Genomic DNA, 16,544 nt, shown 5'->3' with positions numbered 1-16,544 from the left:
TAGGCAGATCATTTTCAAACTATAGGAAATCAAAGTTAAAGAAAACAATCCTCAAAGAAGCCAGAGGGGAAAAAACCACCTAACCTATAGAGGAACAAAGATAAAAGTTATGACCAACTTCTATTTTTTTTAAAAAATATTTATTTATTTATTTATTTGAGAGAGAGGAGCATGAGTGGTGAGAGGGGCAGAAGGAGAGGGAGGGAGAGAGAGAGAGTCTCAGGCAGACTCCCCACTCACTGAGCTCGGAGCCTGGCACAGGGCTCCATTCAGGAGCCTGAGATCATGAATTGAGCCAAAATCAAGAGTCAGATGCTTAACCAACAGAGCCACCCTGGTGCCCCTGCCTATGTAATTTCAAATTTAATACCTTACACTATTTCACCCAGTATATCCAAAATTTCAGCATGTAATCGATATTTTTAAAATAGGAGACATTTTCCATTCTTTCATACTAAGCTTTCAAAAACTCTATTACACACTTACAGCACATCTCAGTTTGCATAGGCACTTTTTTTTTCAAAACTTAGAGACACGGTTTATTACTATATATATATTTATATATAGGTTTATTACTGTATATATTTGCAATAAAGGTTCTTATACACATTTATGCACTTTTTTATAATTTATATAACTTGAATTTAAACATAATACATTATGTTTAAATATATTTATATTTAATATATATTTAATATATATTTAATATATATTAAATATATTATATTTATATGATTTATATATATAATATATAAATATATATAATATATATTTAAATAAATATATTTAATATATTTAATATATTTAAACATAATATATTATGTTTAATTATATAAATTCAGATTTATATAATTATTAAACAACATTGATGATTGTTGTTTTTTTCTTTTTGCTACTATGAATATATAAAATCCTTGCAGTAAAAATTCTTATGTCTTGGCTATTTTATTTCTTTTTTTCCCATTTTTTAAATTTAAATTCAATTGACTAACATATAATGTATTATTGGTTTCAGAGGTAGAGGTCAGTGATTGATATAAAATCAGTCTTATATAATACACAGTGCTCATTACATAATGTGCCCTCCTTAATGTTCATCACCCAGTTACCCCATCCCCCTACCTCCCTCCCCTCCAGCAACCCTCAGTTTGTTTCCTATATTAAGAGTCTGTTATGGGGGTGCCTGGGTGGCTCAGTCGTTAAGCGTCTGCCTTCGGCTCAGGGCATGATCCCGGTGTTCTGCGATCGAGCCCCACATCAGTCTCCTCCGCTGGAAGCCTGCTTCTTCCTCTCCCACTCCCCTTGCTTTTGTTTCCTCTCTCGCTGGCTGTCTCTATCTCTGTCAAATAAATAAATAAAATCTTAAAAAAAAAGAGTCTGTTATGGTTTGTCTCTCTTTCTGATTTTGTCGTTTTATTTTTTCCTCTCTTCCCCTATGATCTTGTTTTGTTTCTTAAATTCCACATATGAGTGAGATCATATGATAATTGTCTTTCTCTGATTGTCTTATTTTGCTTAGCATAATACCCTCTAGTTCCATCCACTTTGTTGCAAATGGCAAGATTTCATTTTTTGATGGCTGAGTAGTATTCCAACAAGCAACCTCTCTTCAGAAACCACACAAATAAGAAGTAGAGTAAAATATTTATTTTATATTTATTTTTTAGATTTTATTACCTAATTTTATAATCTGTGAAATTACCCTTCAACAGTGAGGGAGAAATGAAGACTTTATCAGACAAACAAAAGTGGAGGGAATTTGTTACCAGAAGACCTGAGGTGTAAAAAGTAGTTCTTTAGAGAGAGGGAAAACTTGAATCTACTTAAAGAAAGAAAGACCATCAAGCAGGAATAAGTGAAGGTAAAATAAAACTCTTTACTTTTCTTATTATTAATTGATCTAACAGGTAACAGTTTGTTCAAAATACTAAGAGCAACCATGTATTATTCTATTGTGTATACTTATGTATGTATCTTACATATACACAGTTGATCCTTAACACAGGTTTAAACTGCAGAGGTCCACTTATAAGTGGATGTTTTTTGATAAATACACTATGGTACTGTAAATTTATTTCATCTTCCTTATGATTTTCTTAATAACATTTTTTATTCTCTAGCTCACTTTATTGTAAGGCTACAGTATGTAATATAGAAAATAAGTATTCATCAACTGTTTATTTTGTTGGTAAGGCTCTGATCAACAGTAGGCTCTTAGTAGTTAAATTTTTGGGGAGTCAAAAATTATATGCAGATTTTTGACTGTGTACCCCTAACCCCCATGTTGTTCAAGGGTCAACTCTATATGTATGTGTATATACACTATATATGCTTGTGTATAGATGAAATAAATAAAAGCAATGGTTCAAGGGATGGAAAGGAGGAATTAGGATTATTTTATTATTATAAGACACTCACACTACCCAACAAGTGATATAGTGTCATTTGAAAGTAGATTTGGATTAGTTGTAAATGTACACTGCAGACTCTAGGGCAACCACTAAAAATAGTTAAATATATATGACACACATGTATAAATAGGTACATCTAATAGATAGATAGATAGATAGATTCCTAATATTCTAAGAAAGGAGAGAAATTGGAATCATATTAAATACTCAGCTAGAACCACAAAAGGCAGAATGAAAGTAGAAGACAAAAATAGGAACAAAGAACAATAGCAAGAAATTGAAAATAGTAATCAATGTGGTAGATATACGTTCAATTATATCAATCAGCATTTTTGTGTCAATGGTTTAAATGTACTAATGAAAAGACAGAGACTGTCAGAATGGTCAATAAAAAAGATCTAAAAATATGCTGTCTATAAGAAACCCATTTTCAATATAAAGACACTCATAGGTTAAAAGTAAATGGATGGAAAATAACATACCATGCTAACTAACAATAATAAAAAAAAAAAGCAGGATTAGCTATATTAATTTCAGACAGAGCAGACTTCAAAGCAAGGAAAGTTGCCATGAATAAGAAAGGGTATTATATAATAAGGGAGTCAATTCTTGAATTAGACATAAAAATTCTTAATGTGTATGCACTTAACAACAGTATATCAAACAACGTGAAGTAAAAACTAATAGCACTTATGTTCCATAAATGAGTGAAACCATATGATAATTGTCTTTCTCTGCTTGACTTACTTTGCTTAGCATTACCTCCTCTAGTCCCGTCCATATTGCAGCAAATGTTGAGAAATCATTCTTTTTGATGGCTGAGTAATATTCCATTGTATATATCGACCACATCTTCTTAATCCAGTCATCTGTTGAAGGGCATCTCAGCTCCTTCCACATATTATTAAAAAAAAACAAACAAAAAAACAAAAAAACAACCCCCCCCAAAAAAAAACTAATAGCACTTCAAGGAGCAATAGATGAATCTGCTATCACACTTGGAGACTTCAACACCCTCTATCAGAAACGGACAGATCCAGCAGGCAGAAAATCAGTAAGGACATAGTGGAACTCAAGAACACTAATAATCAACGGGATATAACCAACATCCATAAACTACTTCACCCAAGAACAGCAGACTATACATTCTTCTCATGTTCACATGGAACATGCACAAAGACACCACATTGTGGGCCATGAAACACAACAGATTTTATTTATTTGAGAGAGAGACACATACACACCGAGAGAGAGAGGGCACGAGCAGGGGGAGGGGTAGAGGGAGAAGCACTGAACAGGGAGCCTGATGTGGGGCTTGATCCCAGGACCCAGGGATCATGACCTGAGCCAAAGGCAGATGCTTAACTGACTGAGCCACTCAGGGGCCCCCAAACTTAACAGATTTAAAAGAGAAGAAATATATAATATCTGTTCTCAGACCACAATGAAATTAAACTAGGTACCAATAACAGCAAGATAAGTGGGAAATCCCAAATTTGTGGCAATTAAATAACACATTTCTGAATAATTTATGAGTCAAAGAAACCTCAAAAGAAATTTTTAAATATGTTAAACTAAATGAAAATGAAAACACAACTTTTCAAAATTTGTGGGATGCAGCAAAAGTAATGCCTAGAGAGAAATTTGTAGCACTAAATGCACATTTTAGAAGATCTAGAATCAATAAGCTAAGTTTTACCTTAGGAAGCTAGAAAAAGAAGAATAAAATCAACCCAAAGTAAGCAGAAGGAAAGAAATAATAAGAATTATAGAAAAAAAATCAATGACATTGAAAACAGGAAGCCATTAAAGAATATCAATGAAACAAAAGGTGATTCTTTGAAAAGATCAATAAAATTGATAAGCTCTAGCCAGGCCAACTAAGCAAAAGAAAAAAGAGAGAGAAAAGAAACAAGCTACTAATATCAGAAATCAAAGAGGAGATATCACTACAGATCGTATGGACATAAAAAGGATAATAAAGGAATACTATGAACAACTCTATGACCATAGATCTGATAACCTAGACAGAATGGAGTAATTCTTTGAAAGACACAATATGCCATAAACTCACACAAGAAGAAATATAACCTGAACATATTTATACATAAATATAGCTGTATCTACAATTTGTGTGTTATTAACAACATATGTTATGTTTTGTTTACTGATCTACTCTGACAGTCCCTTTTGGTATATGTGCTTGCCAAAGTGAGGATGAGGACAGTCTCTTTTAATTGATGCATTTAAATGATTGATGTTCACGTGATTAAAGATATTGAATCAATAATTAATAACCTTCCAAAACAGAAAGCACCAGATCCAGATATCACCGGTGAGGTTTACCAAGCACTTAAGGAAAAAATTACACCAATTCTCTACAATCTCTTTCAGAAGATAGAAGCCGAGGGAATATTTCCTAACTCAATCAATGAAGCTAGCATTACCGTAATACCAAAACTAGACAAAGGCACTGTAAGAGGAGAAAACTACAGACCAATATATATCATGAACATAGATGCAAAAATCCTCAACCAAGTATTAGCAAATTGAACCCAATGATGTATAAAATATATCATAACCTAGTGGGATTTATCTCAGGTATGCAAGGCTGGTTCAACATTCAAAAATCAATTAATGTAATCCATCATATCAAGAGGCCAAAAAAGAAAAATGATGCAATCATATCATTAGGTACAAAAAAAGAACATTACAAAACCCAACACCCATTTATGATAAAAATTTGCAGTAAACTAGGAATAGTGGGGCACTTCTTCATCATAAAGAATATCTACAAAAGTCCTACAGCTACATCATACTCAATGGTAAGAGACTCACAGCTTTCCTGCTAAGATCAGTAGTTAGGCAAGGATGTCCCCTCTCACCACTCCTTTTTAACATCATACTGGAAATACTAGCTAATGCAGTATGACAAGGAAAAGAAATAAAAGGTTTACAGACTGGGAAAAAATAAAACTCTCCTTGTTTGCAGATGACATGATTGTCTACAGAAAATATAAAAGAATCAACAACAACAACAAAAACCCTCATGGAACTATTAAACAATTATAGTAGGGTTGCAGTATACAAGGTTAATATAAAAAAGTCATTTTCACGGCCACCTGACTGGCTCAGTTGGTGTAGCATGCCATTTTTGATCTAAGGGTTGTGAGTTCAAGCCCTACTTGGGTGTAGAGATTACTTAAAAATAAAATCTTTAAAAAAAAAAAGGCATTTGCTTTCCTAAGCATCAATGTACAAGTGGAATTTGAGATTAAAATCACAATGCCATTTACATTAGCACTCAGAAAAATGAAATACTTAGGCATAACACTAGTAAAATGTATAAAAAATCTGTATGAGGTAAACTGCAAAACTCTGATAAAATCAAAGAACTAAATAATTGGAGAGATATTCCATGTTCATGGATAGGAAAATTCAATATTGTCAGGATGTCAGTCCTTGCCAACTTCATCTGTAGATTCAATGCAGTCGTGATAAAAATCCCAGCAAATTTTTGTGTGGATATCAACAGACCAATCCTCAAATTTATATAGAGGGGCAAAAGACCAAATAGCCAACACAGTATTGAAAGAGGAGAACAAAGCTGGGAAAATGACACCATTCCACTTCAAGACTTAATATTAAGCTACACTTATCAAGATGGTGTGGTATTGGTGAAAGAACAAATAGATCAATAGAAAAGAAGAGAGCCCAGAAACAGAGCCACATAAATAGTCACCTGATCTCTGATAAAGAGCAAAGGCAATATAATGGAGTAAAGAAGTCTCTTTAACAAATGGTACTGGAAACACTTAACATCCACATGCAAAAAAACTGATTCTAGACACAGACCTTAACACCGTTCACAAAAATTAACTCAAAATGGATCATATACCGGGGCACCTGGGTGGCTTCATTGGTTAAGCATCTGTCTTTGGCTCAGGTCATGACCCTAGAGTCCCAGGATTAAGCCCCAAGTCGGGCTTCCTGCTCAGCAGGAAGTCTGCTTCTCCCTCTCCCTCTGTTTTCCCCTGCTCTATTTCACGCTCTCTCTCTCACTCTCTCTCAAATTTTTTTAAAATGGATCATATACCTACATGTAAAATACAAAACTATAAACCTCCTAGAAGATAACATAAGAGAAAACCTAGATGACCTTGAGTATGGTGATGATTTTTTAGATACAACATGAAATCCATGAAAGAAATTATTGATGAGCTAGACTTCATTAAAATTAAAAACTTTAGCTCTGTGGAAGACAATGTCAAGAGAATGAGAAGACAGGCCACAGACTGGAAGAAAATATTTGCAAGAGACACATCTGATAAAGAACTATTATCTGAAATATATCAAGAACTCTTAAAATTCAACAATAAGGAAACAACCCAATTAACAATGAGCCAAACACCTTAACAGACATGTCACCAAAGAAGATTTACATATGGCAAAGAAGCATATGAAAATATGCTCCACATGATATGTCATAACAGAAATACAAAATAAAACAATGAGATACAGTATGTGCCTATAAGAATGGCTAAAATGTGGATCACTGACAATACCTAGTGCTGACAAGGATGTGGAACAATAGGAATTCTCATACATTGCTGGTAGAAATGAAAAATAGTATAGCTACCTTGGAAGACAGTTTGGGGGGGGGGTCTCTTACAAAACTAAATATGCTCTTACCATATGATCTAGTAGTCAGACTCCTTGGTTTTTACCCAAGGGAGTTGAAAACTTATGTCCACATAAAAATCTGCACCTGGATGTTTATAGCAGCTTTATCCATAATTGCCAAAACTCAAAAGCAACCAAGATGTCCTTCAGTAGGCAAATGGATAAATGGTGGTACATCCAGACAATGGAGGATCATTCAGTGCTAAAAGGTAAGGAGCTATCAAGCCATGAAAAGACATGAGTAAATCTCGAATACATATTACTTAGTGAAAAAAGTCAATATGAAAAGGCTACAGACTGTAGGACTTGACTTTTTGACATTTGGAAAAGGCAAGACTAAGGACAGTTTAAAACAAACAGTGATTGCCAGGGCCGCAGGGGGAATGGAATATAGACAGAGATCAGAGGATTTTTAGTACAATGAAACTACTCTGTGTATTATAATGATGGATATATGTAACTGTACATTTGTCCAAACTCACTGAATGTACAACACCAAGAGTGAACCCTGATATAAATCATAGACTCTGAGTGATTTTGGTATGTCAGTGTAGGTTCATCAATTGAAACAAACGCATCACTCTGGTGGGGGATATTGGCAATGGGGAAGGCTATACTTGTGTGGGGGTAGGTGGTATATGAGAAATCACTGTATCTTCATCCTAATTTTTTTGTGAACCTAAAACTGCTCTCAAAGATACTGTCTTAAAAAAAATAAAGCACTGCTCAAACTATTCTTAATATTTTAAAGTATACTAAATATTAGTTTTACTATTTTCTATTTCCTTATATCTTTAGAGAAGACAGTAAAATTTTTAACAAAAAAAATTTTAAAGTCACAGAACAACTGTAATTTTTCCATTAAGATCACTTTGCAGTTTCAGCTTACAGCATCATTTTTGCACAATCCTGCACCTGCATGGAACGAAAGTGAGGACTGTCTGTGTAAGGATTGGAGAAAGAAACAAAACTGAAAAAGAAATAAAACTGCTATCATTCTCGAACAGCGTGATTATTTACATATAGGGAAAAATTGAAAGATAAACAATTAGAATTTAAAGTGTCCAGCAGAATGTTAAATACAAAAATCAAAATTCAAAACTCTATACATGGTCAAAAGGTAAAAAATGAGTTCTTGAAAGATGTCAATTTTAATAAAGGTCCACAGTTCCAAAATGTAAAATGATCTGAAAACAAAGTTTATCTGTAACTAATTTGGTGGCAAAACAAGTCCTGAACAAAGATGAAGCTATTTACAGTTTTTATGTGTCAGACAATGTGGGGGATATAATATATGGTATACAGATTAAGCACCTAGAATTAAGTTTAAGAAAAGTATTCAAAACTTCTACTGAGAAAATTATAAACCTTTTATTGAAAGACATCAAAGGATACCTTTGAAATGGAGGGATATGCCAAGTAGGGGATATCTCATTTTGTAGTATTGTCAATTCCTTCCCAACTGATTTATAAATAAATGTAATCTCATTTGGTCTTCTTGTAAATCCCAACTGGTCTTTTGGCAAAACTTGACAAGTGATTCTAAAATTTGTATGAAAGTACAAAGGGCTAAGAATAGTAAAAAACAGAGATGAACAATATGAAAGGACCTGCTATACCAGATACCAAGATTTCTTGGAAGGCTGTATGAATTGAGACAGAGACACGGTTTGGGAGAGAAACAGATCATGGCTATGGCAGTGGGAAGGGAGCCACAGTCACAGAGAAGGGCAAAGAGACAGACTAGCACAGAGAGGAGCACACGGGGAAATGATTCCCCATAGCAGTTGGCTTGGAAAGTGAGAGAGGGGCTGAATTTCATGAGTTCCTGCAACCAGTGGGGCTTAAAGCCTGGAGGTTTAAAGGTCAGTATGTTTGGCTTGGTAAGAGTGCCCTGGAGGGCACGGGGGATGGTCTTAGAGATGAGGCAGGCAAACAGCCCACAGACCTACAGCATGGAAAACAGTGATCTGAAGAGATCCCGGGGCACACAGTGGGGAGGTTATTTGCCCTTCTCAAAGCATGTCCCAGAGAGACATCAATTATAGAGAGATCTCTGCAGGGACAAAGGAACTGGTCAGCACCATTTCCCTCCCCCACCCCTCAGCATAAGCACAGAGCCACCAGTGGGAACCAGCACAGTGCTGACACTCAACACTTGCTTACACCAAGCCCCACCCGTCCCAGTCATGCTTACCTCAGTCTCAGAATGGTGGGCCACTTCCCCCAGAAGACCTCCCAAACCCCTACTCACAGCTTGTCTTCCAACAAGGGAGTTTCGCAGAGCTGTGGTTCCTGTGGCTTGGCAACAGGCCTCATTTCACAAACAGACAAGAATACACCTAGTTAGGGGCGCCTGGGTGGCATAGCGGCTGGGCGTCTGCCTTCGGCTCAGGGCGTGATCCCGGCATTATGGGATCGAGCCCCACATCAGGCTCCTCTGCTGGGAGCCTGCTTCTTCCTCTCCCACTCCCCCTGCTTGTGTTCCCTCTCTCGCTGGCTGTCTCTATCTCTGTCGAATAAATAAATAAAATCTTAAAAAAAAAAAAAAAGAATACACCTAGTTAAAATGAGTGAATTTCAGGCGAGTGACCAAACACTGCCCACAACAGGCAAAGAGAGCCTCTGTAGATGACTGGCCTGAAGGATAGAGGGGCCAGGACACAACAGCAGAGCACATGCAGCACACATTGGAGACACTTCCAGAAGTGCCAGACTCTGAGGCGTGGGGGACACTATACTGCAGGGCATTATAGGACCTCTTCTTCAGGATAGAAGATCTATCAAGAAGACAGCAACATGCAGTGAAATGAAACTGGACCACTTTCTTATACCACACACAAAAATAGATTCAAAATGGATTCAAGACCTAAATATGAGACCCAAAAACATAAAAATCCTAGAAGAGAGCACAGGCAGTAATTTCTCTGACATTGGCAGTAGCGACTTTTGTCTAGATAGGTCTCCTGAGGCAAGGGAAACAAAAGCAAAAGTAACTATTGAGGCTTCACCAAAATAAGAAGCGACTGCACAGTGAAGGAAACAACCAAGAAAACGAAAAGACAACCTACAGAATGGGAGAATTTGCAAATGAAAAGGGTTAGTATCCAAAATTTATAAAGAACTTACAAAACTCAACACCCAAAAACCAAATAATCCAATTAAAAAATAGGCAGAAGACATGAACAGACATTTCTCCAGAGAAGACATCCAGATGGCCAACAGACACATGAAAAGATGCTCATCATCACCTAGTATCAGGGAAATGCAAATCAAAACTGCAATATCACCTCACACCTGCGAGAATGGCTAGAAGAAAAAACACAAGAAACAACAGATGTTGGTGAGGATGTAGAGAGAAAGGAACCCTCCTGCCCTGTTGGTAGGAATGCACTGTGGAAAACAGTATGGAGGTTCCTCAAAAAGTGAAAAGTAGAGCTACCCTATGATCTAGCAATCATACTCCTGGGTATTTACCTAAAGAATACAGAAACACTAATTCAAAGGGATACATGCACCCAATGTTTATAGCCGCATTATTTATAAATAGCCAAGATATGGAAGCAGCCCAAGTGTCCACTGACTGATGAATGGATAAAGAAGATGTGTATATACACACACATACATACATAATGAAATATTACTCAGCATAAAAAATAAAGAATGAAATCTTGCCATTTGCAACAACATAGAAGGAACTTAAGAGTGTAATGCTAAACAAAATAAGTCAGTCAGAGAAAGATAAATACCATATGATTTCACTCCTATGTGGAATTTAAGAAACAAAACAAATAAGCAAAGGAGAGAGAGAGAAATCCAGAAACAGACTCTTAATTAGAGAGAACAAATAGATAAACTGGTTACGAGAGGGGAGGTGGGGGGACGGGTGAAATAGCTGATGGGGACTAAGGAGAGCAGTTGTGATGAGCACCAGGCCATGTATGGAATTATTGAATCACTATATTGTACACGTGAAACTAATACAACACTGTATGTTTATTACCTGAAATTAAAATAGAAACTTAAAAAAACTAACTAAATAAATAAAGAGTCAGGTTACATGCTATGCCATTCAGAATTTTTCTTCCTTTTTTTTTGGCCACATGTGATGGGCACCCAACAAAGAAGTGGTTAGAGGATGGAGAGGGGGCTGACATGAAGACCCATATGCCATTAACTGGTCTCCCTGCCAGGATGTAGATGTTGGAGTGGAAGTGGGTAAGAGAACAGATGAGCTGGGCGAGAACCTTAGAGAAGGCACACCTGATGGCCACCATTTACTATGGGAAGTCAGGAGCAATGTCAAATTAGCTGTTAGGAGAAGAGACTGGCAGGTTGAATAAAGAGGTTGAGAACAATGGTGACATTTTAAACCTGAAAGAAATTAAGTGTGATACAGAAGTCTCAGCTCAGGTAAATGGCCACAAATTTGTTTTGATGTAAGATTTCAAAGGTGTGTGATTTTTTCCCCCTAAGTTTAATTATCATCTCAGAGGGAGAAAGGTAGTCAGGCTGGGCCCAGTTCAGCTGGGAGAGTACAGCCAAAATCAAAGAGGAGAAAAGTCTGTGTATCCCTAGAAAGCAGCTCCAGGTGAATGACTACAGTCCAAACTGATAAGGAGCTGAGGTGATTTTGTGGCAGAACTCTCCAGAAAGTGAGAAAGAATGGAGACAGAGCTTGTATGTGGAGAGGAAAACAGAGCAAGAATTCAAACCCTGATCTGCCTGGCTCTGTAGTACATGTTCCTTTCACTGCCCAAGTTCCCTCCTTTTTGAACTTTGATTCAGCAGGTCAGTCCCGGGCTGAGTGTGGGAAGAATCTGTGCCAGCCCCAGTCTGGAGCTGCAAGCCTGAAGTCCGGGTGTCTGTCCTAGAATGAGTGCTGAGAGTTTGGAACAGGGTCTGTGCGCCTTTCACAAGTCCACTCCCTCTCCTCTAGGAAGCTTTCCCTCATTCCCTCAGGCAGGGTTAGGCCTTGACTTCTAGACTCCATATCTCTACACTCTGCATAGACTAAGAGCTCCTGCAGGACTGATCCTGGGGCCTGGTCAAGAGGAGGCTTCAGAAAAATTGTCTTGACAGACTATGGACTCTGGGAAACAAACTGAGGGCTTCAGAGGGGAGGGGGGTGGGGGAATGAGATAGGCTGGTGATGGGTATTAAGGAGGGCACGTATTGCATGGTGCACTGGGTGTTATACACAAGTAATGAATCATGGAACTTTACATCAAAAACTAGGGACGTACTGTATGGTGACTAACATAACATAATAAAAAATATTATTAAAAAAAGAAATATTGTCTTGGAAGGATCTCAAATGCAGGTGGGCTATTGAAGCTGATAGTCTCTGAATATAGCCATTTTTAAAAATATTTTTTTTGTTATATTAGTAACCATACAGTACATCCCCACTTTTTGATGCAATATTCCATGATTCATTATTTGCGTATAACACTCAGTGCACCATGCAATATGTGCCCTCCTTAATACCCATTACCGGCCTATCCCAATCCGCCACCCTCATCGCCTCCAAAGCCCTCAGTTTGTTTCCCAGAGTCATTTAAACGTAGTGGGATATTGCAGAATCCATGATTCTGTCTCTCCCTTGCCCCCTTACTGTTTAGTTCCTCCAAATGCTTCCCCTGATTCCAAAGCTAGCCTTAACTTTTCCATTCCCCAGGGTTCTGAGCAGAGTGATTCCCTGGTGGCCCAAGCCTGGCCTCCCCTGGAGATAGGCACTACTGCCAAGATGTCCCTGTGTAGTAAGATAAAATTCAATCCCTCTGCCACAAAGACATCCTGGGCTCTTGCAGGATCTGGAGTGGCAGAGCAGCCCGGAACAATAGCTAGGGTGAGTAACCTGGGGCCCCAACACATCTCCTTCTCCACTTCCCAGTTGGGTGACTTCCAGCACCTTAGCCTCAGATAGAGATAAGAGTGGGAAGGGTCTGCAAATAACACAGAAGAAAGAGAAGTAACCAGTCTCGGACCATGAGAGATACTAGTCCCATCTCCTGCTTGGAGAAGAGGGCCTGAAGGAGGTTGTCTACCTGAGGTTCAGGGAGTTTAAGGCTCAGAACACATTCTAGGGAGAGATGTCCCTCATAGTCTCTCCAGAAAGTAGATGAGAAAATGTGCCAAGTTCTCTTCCCATCTGGCATTTTGGGGTCATCTGAGCTCTGGTTCGGCATCTCAGCTATCCTCCTCCTTGTCTAGACTGGCATTTCTCCACAGGCCTTCTTTATCACACTGGGCTGGCTTCCCATAGTGGCCCCACGGTGGTACAGAGTAATCCTGATTACCAGGACTCTGTGAACCCAGGGGTGAAAGAGAGCTGGGAAGTCTCACCTTTCCTCAATTCCCTTGTTTTCAATGCTGTCCATCTTTCAGTTCAGTCTTGGCATCTCTGAGTCCAGAACCTTGCTGGGAGAATTTTTTTCAGAAAGTAACCTGTCTTCTGCAAGAATGCAAGGGACAGGAGAAGGAATCATATAGCTGCTCCCTAGAAGACCATCCTGCTTTCAATCCCATTCCTTACTCTTGCCTTTATCAACTCTAACTCCTTAGTTCTTTTGAAGTGGATGTGCGGCATAACCTCCTCTCTATGAACTTAATCTTCTATTTCTGCCAGTTTCTTTTCACCCTTCCTACCATTGTTCATCAACTGTAATATTGTTGATATACCTCATATCCCATCCTGTTCTTCTGCCACTGTCAGATCATATTTTTAAAATTTTGACTATCATTTAAATGAGATTTTAGAGAGAGTAAAGTTTTGTGTGAATTCACCATGTTTAATTAGAAAACTCTTCCCATTAAATGATTTTACTTTTTATAAAGTGTTCATTTATTAACATTTTATTATGAAAAATAATAAAGTCCTCTCTCAAAATTACAGTGAGGACAAACTTGATCTCCATATACTCATACCTAGCTACCAAAATCATCAGTTTGTAGCCACTCTTGGCAGCTTGGCCCTACACAATTCTACCACAGGTGGCCCCCACTCCCCCAATTATTTTGAAGTCAATATAATGTCCTTCCTTATTGTACAAATATTTTCAAGTCTTAAAACATAGCCATAGGATTATAATCACACCGAAATAAAAGATCATCATCAAGAATTCAACCAGTATTTATATTTCCCCAATTATCCCATTAAAGTATCTCGGAAAGCTAGTTTGCAGACTTTTTCTATCTGATTTGTTCAAAACAATATCCAAACAAACTTCATCCATTGCATTTGGTTAATATGTGTCAAGGCTCTCCTAATCTATGGGTTTCCACTCTTTCCTTTTTTTATTTTCTTGTAATTTATTTTATGGAAGAAACTGGAATTTTGTCCTGGAAGCTTTTGTTTTTGTTGTAGTTTGGATTTTTCTCATCACATCCCTTGGTGTCTTTTAACATATCTGCTTGCCTGGTGTCTCCTATACTCTCTAGAAACTGGTAGATATGAGTCAGGTTTGTTATTTTGGTAAAATACAGTATCTAGTTTTCTCTCATTTGTGATGATATCATCCCCTGATGATTTTTTTGCCATATTTCATTGGGTTTTTTAAAAAGTAATACTTCAGTTCTATTACTTCTTAATAGCCGGAATGCTTCTGTAGAGAGAAACTTTCCACCTTTGGTTCCTTTCTTTACACCATTCTACAGTTTGTAGAAGAAAAGTAGGTTATTTGTCAGTTTTCAGAATACTGAATGCCTAGTCTTACTGACCTTGTTCTTTCTCTCTTTCTCTCTCTTTCTCTCTTTCTCTCTCTCAGTGTGTTTCCATCTCTAGCAGTTATTATTCTCATCGATGCTTGATTGACCCATATTTGACAAGTGGAAGCCTCTTTGAGTTGGCTTCTTTGTCTTTAAAAAATAATCTCAGTTGTCTTTGGTTTCCTGTTTTCTATTATTAAAAGATATCCAAGGTGATTTGGTGTATTCCCAGTAGAAGGCTTATCAGCCATTTATGAAAGGATGCTTGAAATTGGGGGAAAGGATATTTAGAGACCACATCCGAGCATTAGGTGTGTTCCTTTCTACTGAATTGTTTTGGATTGTAGGTGTTTTCTGGAAATAAAGCTAGGAGATATGTACTATTTAAAGAATAAATATTCCTTGAGCTTATTCTGATATTCCCAAGTTGATATTCTCAGCTTTATGATTACAGCATTTTAACCAACTCTTTTGAATTTACATACATAACCTCTATTCTTACCCTGAAAGTTTTGCTTCCCAAATGCATTAAAATAATGACTCAAATGATGTATCCTATAGTAGTGATAGCCCATATTACAAATAAAAATACAAATGTACTGACTTTGATGTATTTTTTCCTTTTCCACCTGAACAACATTCTAAACATATTTAGAATGTGTAGATTAGATCAATTTTTCTGCAACTCTCTCTGCACATTGATCCTTTCTCTGTGGTCTAGTGGTCTTAAGAGATTTCTGGGATAAATGTTAATTTTTTCATTTTGAGATATATTGCTTTTATCAGAGCAGCTTTATGTATAATTTCTGTTTTTCCTCGCAATACAATTACCATACTTACATACATATAAATTTGCTTATTAGTATTTATTTCTTACTACATGACACTTTAATGTGGACAGTTTCATTCACTTTTCAGAAAAATATTTTATGATACATTTTAATATCTTTCTGGTTTTCATTTTTATTTTACTCTTCCTCAGGAATATCTATTATGTTTAAAATTCCACAGTTTATTTGACATCTCCACTATAGTCTAATTACTTTTATCATTACTTTCATTTAATTGTATTTCATTATTCTCAACTCTATTCTCTATCTCTGAGTATTTTAAACAGTAGTCCTTTCTGTAATAAAAATATTCTCTATTTTATCATAGATTTTATTATTTTTTTCATGTTATTTTATTTGGCTTACCATTTTGGTATTCACTTTCTTTTTTATTATCAACTCATTTTTATACCCAATATCAAAAATTTTAATTTGGTTCATGATTTCTTTCATTTATTTATTTATAAAATTTTTATCCAGAATTTTCTTCTTCTTCCTTAATAATTCCTTATCTCAAAGAGTATTTTTACATATCTTTAACATGTTTTATCCCTTTTCATTTTTACATAATATGTCTGCACAAATTCTATGTTGGAATTTTTCTGTTACTCATCTTTGAATGGGGTGAGCTCTGCCAGGGATTAATATTTGTTCAAAACAGTGTCTGAGAGAGAAGAAATAGAGGATGACAGATCTGAAAGAGTCAAAACTTTATTTCATTATATTCTCTTTTAAAATATTCTACTAGAATATGTGCAATCTGTTTTAGAGACCCAATGCTGTCACCTCCCCCGAAGGAAAAAGAAGTCATTCTTCCCTTCAGAGTGAGGTGATTACATTGGCTAGATATGGCATAACTGTACACCCAGTGCTCATAGTAAAACCCCTTTTAGCTCTCAGATCTATTTTT

The 16,544-nt window shown here is 36.6% G+C and overlaps 1 protein-coding gene across 1 annotated transcript in view; it reads left to right on the top strand.

Annotated features, from left to right (window-relative positions):
• The window catches only part of TRIM68 (tripartite motif containing 68), a 150,613-nt gene that overhangs the window by 48,659 nt on the left and 85,410 nt on the right, over window positions 1-16,544 (top strand). The gene's annotated exons all lie outside the window — the stretch shown is intronic.

Source organism: Ursus arctos, unplaced genomic scaffold, assembly GCF_023065955.2.
Source record: "Ursus arctos isolate Adak ecotype North America unplaced genomic scaffold, UrsArc2.0 scaffold_22, whole genome shotgun sequence".
Classification (NCBI taxonomy): Eukaryota; Metazoa; Chordata; class Mammalia; order Carnivora; family Ursidae; genus Ursus; species Ursus arctos.
This window is presented reverse-complemented; position numbering and strand designations above follow the sequence as displayed.